Source organism: Meleagris gallopavo, chromosome 2 (assembly GCF_000146605.3).
Source record: "Meleagris gallopavo isolate NT-WF06-2002-E0010 breed Aviagen turkey brand Nicholas breeding stock chromosome 2, Turkey_5.1, whole genome shotgun sequence".
Lineage (NCBI taxonomy): Eukaryota > Metazoa > Chordata > Aves > Galliformes > Phasianidae > Meleagris > Meleagris gallopavo.
This window is the reverse complement of record NC_015012.2, coordinates 12,429,170-12,442,437: the sequence shown is the minus strand read 5'-3', so window position 1 is coordinate 12,442,437 and position 13,268 is coordinate 12,429,170.

Here is a 13,268-nt window from a genome sequence, read left to right as displayed (position 1 = left end):
TGAGGGGAGGACGGCGCGCGCCGAGAGCGGGGCCTCGAGGCCTGAGGGGCTGCCGGCCCTCAGAAGACGAGGCGGCGGTTGCTCCCTCACGGTGCCGCATCGTCCCTCCCGGTCAGCCCGGCGCGCCGGCCGGTATCTCCCGTAGATCGTGAGTGGGAAAACGGCCTGCAGCCCGCTTGCTCCTGGCTTCCGAGTGAGCGCCGGGCTTCGTCACCGCGCGCTGCCGGCGGTGGGCTGTGCGGGACTGACTGACTCCCTGCCGCGGGATTTTGGTTCGCACCGTAGCAAAAAAAGCACTCAGGCGCGCTCCCCGAGGAAGAGCCGCACACCAACGGAGCAAACGAGGGCAAACTTTAAGTGTATCCCTGGTCGGGCGGTTCCCCGAGCCCCCATGCGGAGCTGGGTGATCGCTGTGCTGTCCCGTGCCGCTGCCCCTCGCCCTGCAGCGCTGCAGACACCAACCCGCCGGCACGGTGCCTGGTCTGACCCACAGCAACGGTTCCTGTGTCCTCTGATCCCATCCTGACGTAACACACTAACGTGTAAGTGTCTGTTTTGTACACCAGAGACAGTTGGGAGAGAGAAAAAGAAAATTTCGGACCTAATTGTACCTCCTTTGTTTTCATTTCCTATGGCGAAGGTGCGGTGTGTGCCTGCCCTTGGTTGGGTGGGGGCTGTGCTGGCGGTGCCCATAGCCCTGACACCAGACACCAGAGCCATGCTCACCCTGCAGCCACACACCTGCAGGTCCTTTGTGAGCTCAGGTGTAGGTTCCATACCAGCACTTTGGGTACACCTGGGAAATGCAGCGTTGCTTAGCACTCCTCACTCCTTTTTCAGCCCAGAAGCTGTAACAGCACCAGTTGTTCCTTACTCAGGGTCGTTACCTTTCCTGAGGCTGGTAAACCCTCCTTGTATCTTCTGCGCAACGTGGCTGCAGTTTGGTAAGACAGGAACCAGCATCTCTCTTCTTTTTTGAATGGCTTCTCCTTAGCTTCCACAGCCAATTTGAATGTTACTCATTTACAAGTGCCACACAGCGGTTCCTCTGGGCCTTTTAATGCCCTGCTGCTTGCTGGTAGGCTGCGTACCTTTAGGGCAGGTCTGCAGTTGGCCTTTCTGTGAAAGGTTACTCCACCTGTTTGACTCCAGTGCTTAGGAAACCCAGAGTGCTGGTTCCCACAGTGCTTGTGACTCAGCAGTGAAGCTGTCCTTAAACAGAATTACTTGTCCAACAACTTTAAATGCTTTGCAAGCACTTACAAATTAAGCCTCCCAATGTCTTGAGACGCAAAGTATTACTGACTGATAGGTAAACCAAGGCAAAGAGTGAGTAGCATAGAAGTGTATTGCAAGCCCTCTGTCTTGCAGCTCTAGAAGACATGGTGACCTCGCAGAAGTCAGTAGCAAAATCTCCTTAACTTATTGAGGCCCGAATTTCGCTCTTGAAGTCCCATCAGTCCCATCTCCTGTTTTTCTTCACTGAACTCTCAGGGCCATTAGCCTCAGCACTGAAAATCAATGGAGTGTGCAGTGTTATACCACTTGAGGATCTTTTCTCACATGCCCATTCCACTGTGTATACAGCAATGTATAAATCACTACATGCGCAGGTGGGACCTGAATTGTGGTTGCTTTGAGTGGTCTGAGACTGATGTATTTGAAATTCCTGGTGTAATGCCATTCTTACATGTGTTCATGTCACACAAGGTGCAGAGCCAACATATCTTCCTTTGAGGCCGGTGAAGAACTTTTCAATTTCTGGCTCTCAGCTTTTTACATTGCGTAAAGTTACTTCCTGTTAATCTTCCTATTCTGACATAATTATATTACATCCACGTTAGAAGCTGTTACAAACATCTTGTGTGCCAAGGTCCTGTGTTACAGAGAGTACTTTGCTTTAGACCTGAATCAGTTTCCTAATGCAGTTAGATCCTGCTTCATCAGAGCCACTGGGAGAATGCCCAGTACTTCAATGGGATGAGGATCATAGCCTTTAGAGGGAGCGCCTGGCCTACAAGGGTCAGGTGTCCCAAAGTCAGTGCTTTGTGTTAGGAAAGTTGTAATTTCCTTTTAAAGCTCTATGAGTCATTAAATCACGGCTGTGAACAATCCCACAGGATTTCCTTAGATTTGTGATGCCCGAAGGTAAGTTTGGAATGATGCCCCTGAAAATTCCTCATTTGGGGACCTGATCCATCTTGTTTTCAGGTCAGTGGCTGAGCCGTTTACTGCTGAAATGCAGACCAAGGTGGTTACATAATGGTGAGGGTCCAATCTTTACCAACCTTCAAAACCAGTAGAAAGAGCTACCACTGGAATCTGCAGTCATAAAGAATTCGTCAATTTTGATGACCTCATTCCAAAGCAAATGAAGCTATAGGAGCCCTTTGTTTCTAGACAGATTTTTTTTAATACAAGGTAGTTTTTAAGTTACTTTTTTGCTTATCCATATGAGCTACTGGCTAAACTTGTTCATCACAGTTTCAGATATAATTATGGACAGACTGAAAGATGGACAATGTCATCCACTTGGCTAATCCTTTATCTAGGAGTTAAGCATCCCTTTTGCAAGGAGAAAACTGTATCAGTGCAGTTAATCATGGATGAGTGAGCTTTTAGATAATGCTTTTCCTATAATATACCCATAACACTTTATTTTCCTCTTGCTGTACTGCAACTGACCTCCCCACTTGGGCGAGTGTCACGGAGGCAGAGATAGAGGCTGTACCGTGTTGCTTGGCTGACACACATTTCAGAGCAACACATTCCACCAGATGAACACATTTGCACAGTTGAGTGATCTAAAGTTAGAAAGCTAATTTCTCTAATTACTAAGTGAGACTGAACTCCTGTAAAGGTTTTCATCACCTGAATGGAATGGGAATTGCACTTCCATTATCATTTAATGTTTAGAAACTAATTAGAAAGCATTTAGTGAGGAGGCCACGCCCCATGTTAAGACTATTTCACAAATGGATCGGGAAAGAAACCTACCTGTGTTGAGAAAGTTGAGCAAGAGGCAGAAGCTCGGGTAGGAGAAAGAGTAGCTTACCAGATGCTGAGCAGTACGAGCCTACTTCCATAAAGGCTTCAGGTCTTCCAAGTCAGGCAAATTCTTAAAGCCGTGTCTCTAGGCAAGTTTTTCAAACATATTAAAAGGTTTTGGAGAAGAATGGAGACCCAACTCCAGTTTGTTGCTGCAGGCACACACTTTCCTGCTTCTCTGGGGTGTGTTGCACAAGAGAATTACATTTTTAAAGCCCCATTTTGTACACTGTGCATGTGCCTTTTGGGACTTTGAAATTCCCATCTTAGTTTTTCTGTACCTTATCTCTTTGGAACTAAAAGCTCAAAATCAAACTCAGAGGTTTCTCTGAGAATAAGAAAAAATAAAGACTGTGAGGTGCTCAGAAATAACTGTAGTGAGAACCAGTAAAGTCCCTGACAGAGTTGAAAGCTGTAGAGCCTAAACTTGCATCTATTGTAGAGCCTTAAAGTTTTATCCAGCTCTAATTAACTGAATCCATAACATTATTGCTTTCTGTCACAGCTTAAAATTGAGACCTTACTCCATTCTAGAGAATAGTACGGTTTCTCCTCCAGTTTCCTTTATTTATATGCATATTACCTTTTCTGTTTTCTGTTTGTTTCCCTGTTAGCCCTTTGAGGATCAGATGTCCATGCCTGAGCTGGTGATCTCAATTTCTCTGTCGTCCTGTTACCTTCTCAGTGTGGGATTCCTACATACAAGGTGTTTGATCTCAAATCTCTGCTTTCTGAACACACAGAGAGCTCTGACTACAGCTTTAGGTGTGAGCAGGGTGGCAGCTTATCGAACTGGAGTAGCTTCCAGAAGGTGCAGAGACTGACACTGAGCAGTAATGGCACGTCTGTCACAGACAAGATGACACTTTCTTTTGATAAGCTGCAGCTTCAGCTATTCCTGTCAGTCGTAGAAATGTCTGTGCTGAAACCTGGGCTGAGCCCTGTCTCCAGTAAGCAACTGATACCTGTAAGACAGCTCCAAGTTCCTGGCAGGGTTTTCTACACAGCTGTCTGCAAGGATGCTTCTTTTAGCTAATTGTATCAAGTCCTCAGAACAGAACAAGTTTCATTTTCTTGTGATGAAAGTATCAAAATGTTGGAAGTTTCCCCTTCATGTAGATTGTTTTCACTGTTAAATGCGTATGACTGTATTTGTTCAATATGTTATCGATCCCACATTATCCTAGGGTGCAGTACTGAAGAATGCAAGCGTGTCATTGTAGCCAAGGAAATAACTCAAAAGAAGGGGATTGCAATTAGTAAACTTAAATGGGAGTGAGCAGTATATGGTTTCTTGCCCTTGCCTTCTTTTATTCCATGGCTGATCTGATATTCTGGGCCTTGGGTTAGTACTGCATGGGGGATGTAAGTGGAGTTGCTTCATTTGGCATGAAGAAGAATTTAGAAGACTTAGGATTACTAAAATCCAGATTCAGTCGAAAATATAGACATTCCTGGATCGGGGAACAGAAAGCTTTCATTTAGGGATGTGTTTGAATGGTCAGTGAGTTAGATCTCAAAGCTGGTGGGTGGGAATGTCCCTGCTAATGTATAAGAGAAACGTTTCTCCAGAGGGCAGAGTTACACACATGTGCAGTAGCACAATGGCATGCACTTGTCTAGTCCCTTGGCATTGCTGAAAGCTGGCAGAAGGAATTTTTTTCTGTCAGCTATGTATTTTTGTACAAAGCACAGGTCCTTGAAGATGTATAGCACAGCATCCTTGGTGGTACAGACAGATAAGGTCCTAGGCAAGGGACCTAACAGCAAGCTTTCCTCATGTCCGTGTTCTGCACACAAGTCTTAAAAAGTCTTGACTACTCTGTGTGTTACGACAGTGCCACTGGCATGCAAATGTTACTTGAATGTGCACTGGTGACTTTTATGTCACTGATCAAGCAGTGAGGCATTTGACACATCCGTATGTTAGCAACAGCAACACTGAGAAGAGTGCGAGTGTACTGTGGGAGTTTTGGTGCATTCAGTACTTCGAACAAGGTCCATGTTAACTTCAGCAGTTCATTTGAGCTTTTCTCAGTCCTGCTTTGGCACCAGTCAGCTGTGATCAAGATGCCTGCAACGACTAGCAGGATAGTGTTAATAGAAGTGAATGAGAAGGAGTGCAATAAGAGCATGCCAGGGGCATCATGGAGAGATGGGGGATAAAATGCCTTTTTCTTGGATGGACAGTATGAGCCAGATGCTGCGCTTGGTCACTCGACCTCTCTGACTGAAGGTTTTTCTTGTCCTTTCTTCAGTATGTGGGGGAGTTTTTACATTTCTACCTCCATGTCTCACATCATTTTCAAACATGGATGATTTTCCCTTCTGTTTGCTCCTGATCTTGACCCTAAATTGAGGGACCATTCCAAGTGTAATGAAGGACAAGCTTGGAGAGGGCCCAAAAGAACCAGACCTTAAAACTACTTAGTTTCTTTGAAGGCATAATCCAGTATGCGTTCACTTTGTGTCTGAAAAGGGCTCCAGACTCTCGCAGATCCACAGTCTCTGTGTTGTTCTGAATTGTCAGGTTTTTTGTTGTTGTTTCAACATATGTAATGATGATTTTTATTTACTATGGCAGAGGGGAACTAATGAGTCTCCGCTACAATTTGAAAGGAAGCAGTTCCACACCTGTCCCTTTAAATGCATGTTTTTGGTTGGCTGCCTTTTATTGTCCCCTCTTCTCTGGGATTACAAGGGAGTGTTCGTGTGTGTGTGTGTGTAAGGATTTCCCAGCCTAGTGAGCAACCCCTCATTTTGCATCCTGAAGCCTTACCTTCTTACTTTCCAATATTTATTGGAAGCACGTGCTAAGGAATCTGTGAGCCCACAATGCTAATGAGTGCATGGCACAGCACAGAGTGAGGCACCAGATGCAAAGGGCTGGGCGTGTCTCCTAATGAGGGCGTCCCGAGACCCATCTGTTGAGTCTCGTGGGCCCTCAATGAGGTTAGCTGTGCAAGGTAGCTAGAGGAGGTTTTTTTCTCTAATGCTTTTAGTTCTCAACAAGTGCAATCCTGTATAGAGCAGCATGTCATGGGGTTAGGCTTTGTTGTTACTAGCAGATAATGAGACTTTGGAAAGAATGCCCCCACCTCAGCTGAAAGGAGGATAACCCTCTTCTACCCCCTCCCTTCCCATCTTCCTTGCTCAGATCAATAACAGGTCCCTAGGCACAAAGCCTGCATTCTTTTATTCTCAAATTAGAGCAGCTGCAGCAGCAGCACCACAGCTCATTGAAAACCTATTAGCTTTTGAAAGACTTAATCCAGTTTGAAAATAACTAGTGTTTCTCAATCCTTCACACACTCACTCCCCTAAGAGGCAATATACTTAGGCTGCATTGAGAGTGGACTGTGCTTATTATTATAATAACTGCATCTCTCGGTGTCCCAAAGGGGCAACAAAGAAAGCAAAATGTCACTTTCCCAGCTTTGCACAGCCTAAGAACATCAGATTTACTCCGCCATGTCACACCCTATCACTGAGCTATGCTGCCTGCTATCTTGCCTTCAGTAGTGACTGATATCTTGTGATTCTCTCTCCAGCTTCATTGCTTCAAGGCCAGAAGAAACTATTATGGTAATCTATTTGACCTCCCGTGCAATACAGAATTTCATCCTATGTAGGGAAAAAGCTAGGAGGAGCTGAATTCTTTGATGCTACTTTGCTGGGTAACAGTGGAAATGTGTGATTTCTTTCGGAAGGGTACTTTTTGTTATAAGGTTAATTTGTTCCTGTAGGATTTTGTTAATAGAAGCCTTATGTATACCCAAACGTTGCTCTTGAGTTAGAGAGCTGATTTTATCTAAAAAGGGTTTTTTTTCCCTGTCTTGGTTTCTTGGTTAGCTTTTGTATTTAATCAGCTCTTTTGTGTGGATCTCCAGCAGCAGCCCAGTGAGCTGGTAATTCCTATTTAAAAGATTGGGACCTGAAATACAATTATTTCAATTATTGTATCAGAGACATTTAGAGACAAATGTCAGAGACAAATGCCTTGCAAGGAGCAGAGCAATGGGGAAACAAACCTTTAATGAGCAATGTCCTTAATCTTGTGCCTCAAGTCGTATTGAAAGTCTATAGATGATCAGGGAGCTGTTTTCTCATTTTTCTTGAACCCCAACCTCATCTGTTTGCTGGGACGTCTTTCTCTGTTCAGTCTTTTCCTGTACCGTGCCAGTCCTAAACCCTTCCCACAAGTGCTGCTAACTGTTATCTGTAATGATAACGTAGGTATTTTGCCGGTAGTAGCTGGGTAGGACCACCAACTGACTTCCTGAAGGCCACTGAATGGTAACGGCTTTTGATTTCTGCTGACCTGGACCAGATTCAGTTTGGTGACCTAGAGCTAAGGGGCTCAGTATCTCATTACTAATCCCTTGAGCTAGCCAATTCCTTCCACCAAGTCAATGTTTTCTAAAGTGTTAAAAGACTTTTCCTGCCCGCCTGCCCGTTAAATCCTGCTCTTCTGTCCGTGTCCTTGGATCAGCCTAATCACTGAAGTGGATCAGTTTCAAGTCTTAATGATGCAAGCTCTGGTACTGGCAGTGCAGGGGATGGCAGGCAGTGCAGCTGAGGCAATGCGCAGGCAGCGGGGCAGGTGCTGCTCTTGGGGCCTGCTTTGGGATAGCCCAAGTGTGTTGCTTTGTAATGCCTTGCCAGCTATGTGGTATTTCCTGCCTTTAGCTTATTTATTAGAGATTTACTTTGCATATATGTTTTTAAATCTAGAAAAAATAAAGAATTCTCCATTAGAACCGTTATTTAGGTGCCTTATGTCCCAGTTCTCTTCTGTGATATTGTGAAGCTGTTTCTTACTTTGTGAGACAGTGGACATGGCTTAATGGAATGAATCGCATGGAGTGCCATCACTATGTTCTACTGTATCCTTGTTATTGATGTCTTGTATTTTAAAGATACAAAGAAATGTGCTGGAAAAGAATGAGTATGGAAGAACATAGTTTTATATTAGGATTTACCTTGTCCATGTACACTTAGTAAGAAATAATTTGCCAGAACTGCAAGAATCCTTAGAGTTGGAAGGGACCTTTAAATCTCATCTGGTCCAACTCCCCTGCAATGAAGAGGGACATCACAGCTAGGTCAGGTTGCTCAGGGCTTGATCCAGCCTCATCTTGGAAATCTCCAGGGATGGGGCATCACTTCCATTGTTCTCCCTTTTCAATTGGGTACAGAGCAGCTTAGAAATCTATGTCTTCTATATATTTGCCTCCTCTGTTAGCAAAGCCTCTTCTGAATTCATACAGGTGAATCAGAGTTGGCACATACATTACATTGCTCCACATCTTCCTTCCTTCCTTCCTTCCTTCCTTCCTTCCTTCCTTCCTTTCTTTCTTTCTTTTTCCAGCAAATATATCTGTTTGAAGAGGAGAACTATTCTTAGACATTTCAGTTACTTATCACTGATAACACTTTTATTTGTATTTCTTCTCATGAAGTGGGCTTAGCTCTGTTTTTATGAGGTAGATTTTTCTTTATGCAAAGCAGGGGCTCTGCTTCTCCCACTACTTATGCTGCTGTACATGTGGCACTGTCTCTGTGTTCACATGCAAATTTCCTTTATCAATTTTTTTCTAAAAAAAACAATAACGTGCATGTCTGCCTTTGACTGCGTGTGGTGTACTGGCCTACAGATGAAGAAAACACAAACCCTCCAGCTTCTGCACTTGGTCTGCCAGGAGTTGTATCTTTACTAAGGGACCCTACTACATTTGTGCTTATTTTCACTCAACAGACCAGGCTACTCTGATTCCAGGCTGTCTCATTAAGAGTAAGCTCACAATAGTTAAGTTGTCTCCAGAATTGCAGGGGGTTGTTCCTACCTTCCAATACTGATGATGTCAGTCAGTGCTGTTACCATTTAAAACTAATTTCTTAATGTGAAGCTTGACATGGAAGGCCCAAATCTAATAATGACACGGAAGTAAAATCTAACAGTGTCCTTCCTCTTGCCAGCACTTTGTTTATCTGAATTGTTTCCCAAGTTAACTCCTGTGGCCTAACCCCACAGAAGAAAAGATCTAATCTATGATTGTCCTTTGGGACTGTACTCCTGCAAGGTCCTTGAAGAATATATCCTGTTTCCCAGTCAAAGAGTCATTCCGAGGATGTGTCCTGTCTTCTCTTCTCATTTGAAGATTGTTTATACGTTATTTATGAGCTGTGTTTTGTCTATGGACTGCTCCTAGTGTGTAGGCATTGTGGTGCTTATTAGAGAAGGAGGGAGGATTAAAATGGCTCAGACTTTATGTTCAATGTCACACATCATATGCAACACTGAAAATGCACCGCAGCCCAGCCTACCCTTGGAGGCAGCAGGAATGATGCCATCAACAGAAGATAGATTAGCTCTGCATTAGAGAAGCAGTGAGAGAATTCCTAATGACCTCTTTTGGTGATGTTTTAGTGCACAGTATGGTACATATTGCTGGGTGTCAGACGTGGAACAAAATGCTGACCCTTTCAGGATGGTGCTAAAATAGAAGCACATCACTGATCATGTTATGCTTGAGTGTAAACATTCGAACTTGGCCGTAGCAAACAGAATGCTCTCAGTTATGCCAGCTAGGGTTATGGTTTGGCAATTTTATTAGCGTATGAAGAGGTCGGTTATTGTTCCAAAGAGTTTTTTCCTGAAAGGAAGGCAACCAGTGCTGAAGAGCTGAAAGCACTGAGCTGTGTTCATTTGGATTAAAAATAGGTATTTTGGGCCAGCAGAGCTTCCAAATAAGCAAATTCTCAAAACAAACAGTTTTCCTTTTGGTAGCCGAAAAGGAAACCGCACATCCAGAGGGAATGTAGATCAAAGCAAACTGTGCAAATGATGCAGAAACACATAAAATAACAAACAAGACTGGTGGGAAGAGGGGAGCTTTTGTAAGTAGATAGGTCTATTCATATTACACTGAAACCAAATCCAAGATCGCTAAAGAAGATACTTGAGAGAGGCATATAAGGCTATAGGGTTTTTCCTCAGAAGATTTTTTTCAACTTGTTTTTGCGTGTCTATTGTATTTGCCAACCACATATAAGGGCCATACTCAGCAGTAGGAGATCTTACTGATACCAGCCTTTGCCTTTCACCACTCTCTTATCTCCTACTTTCTTTCTCCTGTGGCTTCCCTCAGCCTCTCTCTCCTTAAACCTATGACAAAACATCTGGTTGTTTTACTGCTTGTCCTTAATGTTGTTAAAACACACCATCAAGTCATCTCTCATGACTAAATTTCCAATTTTTAGGTAGTTTAACTTTCCTATCTAAGCAGAATAATTCTGAACTTATATATAAGTACTAGGTGGGTAAATCGGAATGCATTTGTTTAATGCATTATATATAGGAGTAAACATCTACCACAGAACTCTTTTTTGATAGAAAACATGAAGTGTTTATTGCTAAATATTTTTAAATTAATTTCACTTATGTTTGAATACATACATTACTGGAATAATATATGCTTGTACAAATTGAATTGATAGAGATTTGGTAATTGTTGCAATGCAGTTGCTTTGTAGCTTAATGACTTGTCCAGTCCTTGCCTGGATGCAGCTTCATTAAGTGATGGATAATTCCTAAAATTCTTTGGGTTCTGAATCTCGATCAAAGAGGAGGGGCCTTTCATGAGGGGGAAGAGTCCTTTGTCTAGCAGCCATGAAAAATAGTGGAATTCCTGGGCCAACTGTGTTCCTTGCTGTGGGCCCTGCAGACCTACCCCCATCTCTTTTGTCCTGTAAGCTCCTAAATGTGCTTCAGCAGCTGAAGAAGCTGTATGTATGCCACCTCCCTCGTGTTTGGTAGGAAAAATCCATTGTGCAAAAGGGAATTTTGTCATCTAGGACGAGAAATGAGACGGCAACTCACCTGAGCAACATTTCTTTACATAGAACTGAACGTGTCTCTTGCCTCTCACACACTTCTGCAGCCACATACTTTTTGAAAACACCCAGGTTCACATTGCCTAATGCTGGAGCAGAGAAGGTTCCCTGAGGCACTGTGTAGGTGAGGACAGGACACAAGCTAGATTTACTCTGTCCTGCATAGTCGGAAAGATTCTATTTTCTGTTTCTTTTATTAATTTATTTAACTATAGAGCAGCCTCTTTTCTTTCTGCTTTCCAGAGCAGCGTCCAGTCCGGAAGGGCAGGCCCCACTGCACCCATCCTGTACAGCTCATAGGATATACATCAGGCTTGGGTAGGCACCTTCCCACTTTCCTTTGGCTGTGCACAGAGATGCATACTTATTGAGGGAAGGGCAGTTTATTGTAGAAAAGCCATACAGTTGAGCAGTAATGTTAACTATCCTTGCGGTGAGTGGAAAGCAGTATAGTTTCACTGTCATCGAGGAAGTGTGACATTTGTTTCAGGTGTGACTGATCCCTTCATATTACTTGTGAATTTGACTGAATCTGCAGAAGACCGAAGTGCTCAGTTCTACAAACTGTCCTTTCATTTCTTTCCTGCAAGGGCAAGGAGGAAAGCAGTTTTTGTAGCAAACAGAAACTGAGAGTGCCTCCCAGCAGTGAGCAAAGCTTTTTAAAGACTTCACTTCTCTTGAGAAACTCTCTTTTACTATCAGAATGTGAGTAGGAAGCTAGCCCACTGAAAGAAAAATAATGACATTGTTGCATGATTTTGGTAAAATTCTAGGGGAAGAAGGAAGGTTGCAACCATGTTCTTAGGTGATTTGAGTCAGTGCTACTCTTCTGAAAACTATTACTGGAATAGCTAAGGGATAAGTTGCAAGAAATGCTTTCCTGCTGTACCAATATAGTTTTTATTTTTATTTTTTTATGCCATAAAGTTTCCATCAACAATTTTTAATTTCCACAGAAATAGTCACTTTTTTGAACATTTTTAACATGACCAATTTTAGCCCAAATGGAGATTAGTGAAAGTTTGAGCTCTGTATCTAGGGAGGCTCATCTCTTTCTGGGCAGTGAAGCAGTCAATGGGCTCTATGTATCAGATTGTTAGACAAAGGGGCAGCCTGCAGCAAAAGGGATGTTTGTACTGTGGCCAGAACAGGCTCTCTTAAAAATAATAGCCAAGAGCAAACACTATCAATTAACAAGTTAGATGCTTGTAAAAAAATGTCAGCCCATTTGCTAAACCATTAAGAGGGGAAATAAGACTTGACAGCTCACTGCGCTGTGATTCTAAGCATGATATTGCCCCTTTAGAAAGAGTGCTTCTGGTGTTCTGCAAGCAGGGTGAGAGCACTGCAGTCATTGATGACAAGTGACTGGGAAGATTTGTTGCTGTACAGAAGTTTGTGTATGGCTTAGTTTTTGGGTTATTTCAATCTGTCTACATCAAGTGGAGTGAAGACTCCTGCTGACAAAATGCAAAGCTGTCAGACTTGAACTGACAAAATGAAGCTGATGTTCAAGAAGAGTGTGTCATAAAGTCACTGCTGTTGTTATACTAAATGTGGCCTTTATTTTTGTGATTTCAGATGACAAAAGATATGGGATTTTTGTTATTGTTTTTGTTGAAAGAATCATCCCCCAGCCCAAACTAGCTTTGCTGAGGGGAACTTACCTCTACATTTTTGACAAATGCGTTCCCAAGATGATGCCTTCCTAGTAGAGAATAAAATTACATTTGTGATCTCCTTTCTTCTTGGTAAATATACGGGCAGGAGAATGTTTTCAGCTGTAAGGAAAAGGAGGTTTTTCAAAAGCAGAGCATAAAAGGATACTATGTTAGTACTGGGCAAAATAAATCTTTAAAATGGGACTGAAAAGCCAGGCCTTCTCAAAATACTTTTTCATATTAATATTCTATTAATTCTATTAATTTCTATTAATATTATCTAGTAGATTTTCAGAACGCAGTGGCTAACAGTGTCATCTTGGTGATCCTGGTCACCAGAAGAATAAGTGGTGGAAGAAGTTTATTGATGAGAGAAACAGAATAGGAAGAAATTGTTAGCATGAACAAGTTCAGAAATACCCCAAAGGGTTGCTACTCAGTAGCAGTGATTGTCCTAGCTTGCAAAGAAACTCTACTATACATGTTATTACTGTGTAATATTATTAGCGTTTGTTTTTATTGTGTTATAATGGAAGGGAGAATTAAGAGCAGAGTAGTAGGGGTTGAGCTTCCAAGAGTACTGTATTTGGACTCATGTTACATTTTAGACCCGTCAGGAGACACGAAGGCCGTGGAAGAATGATGTGGGAAGACTCAGAATGG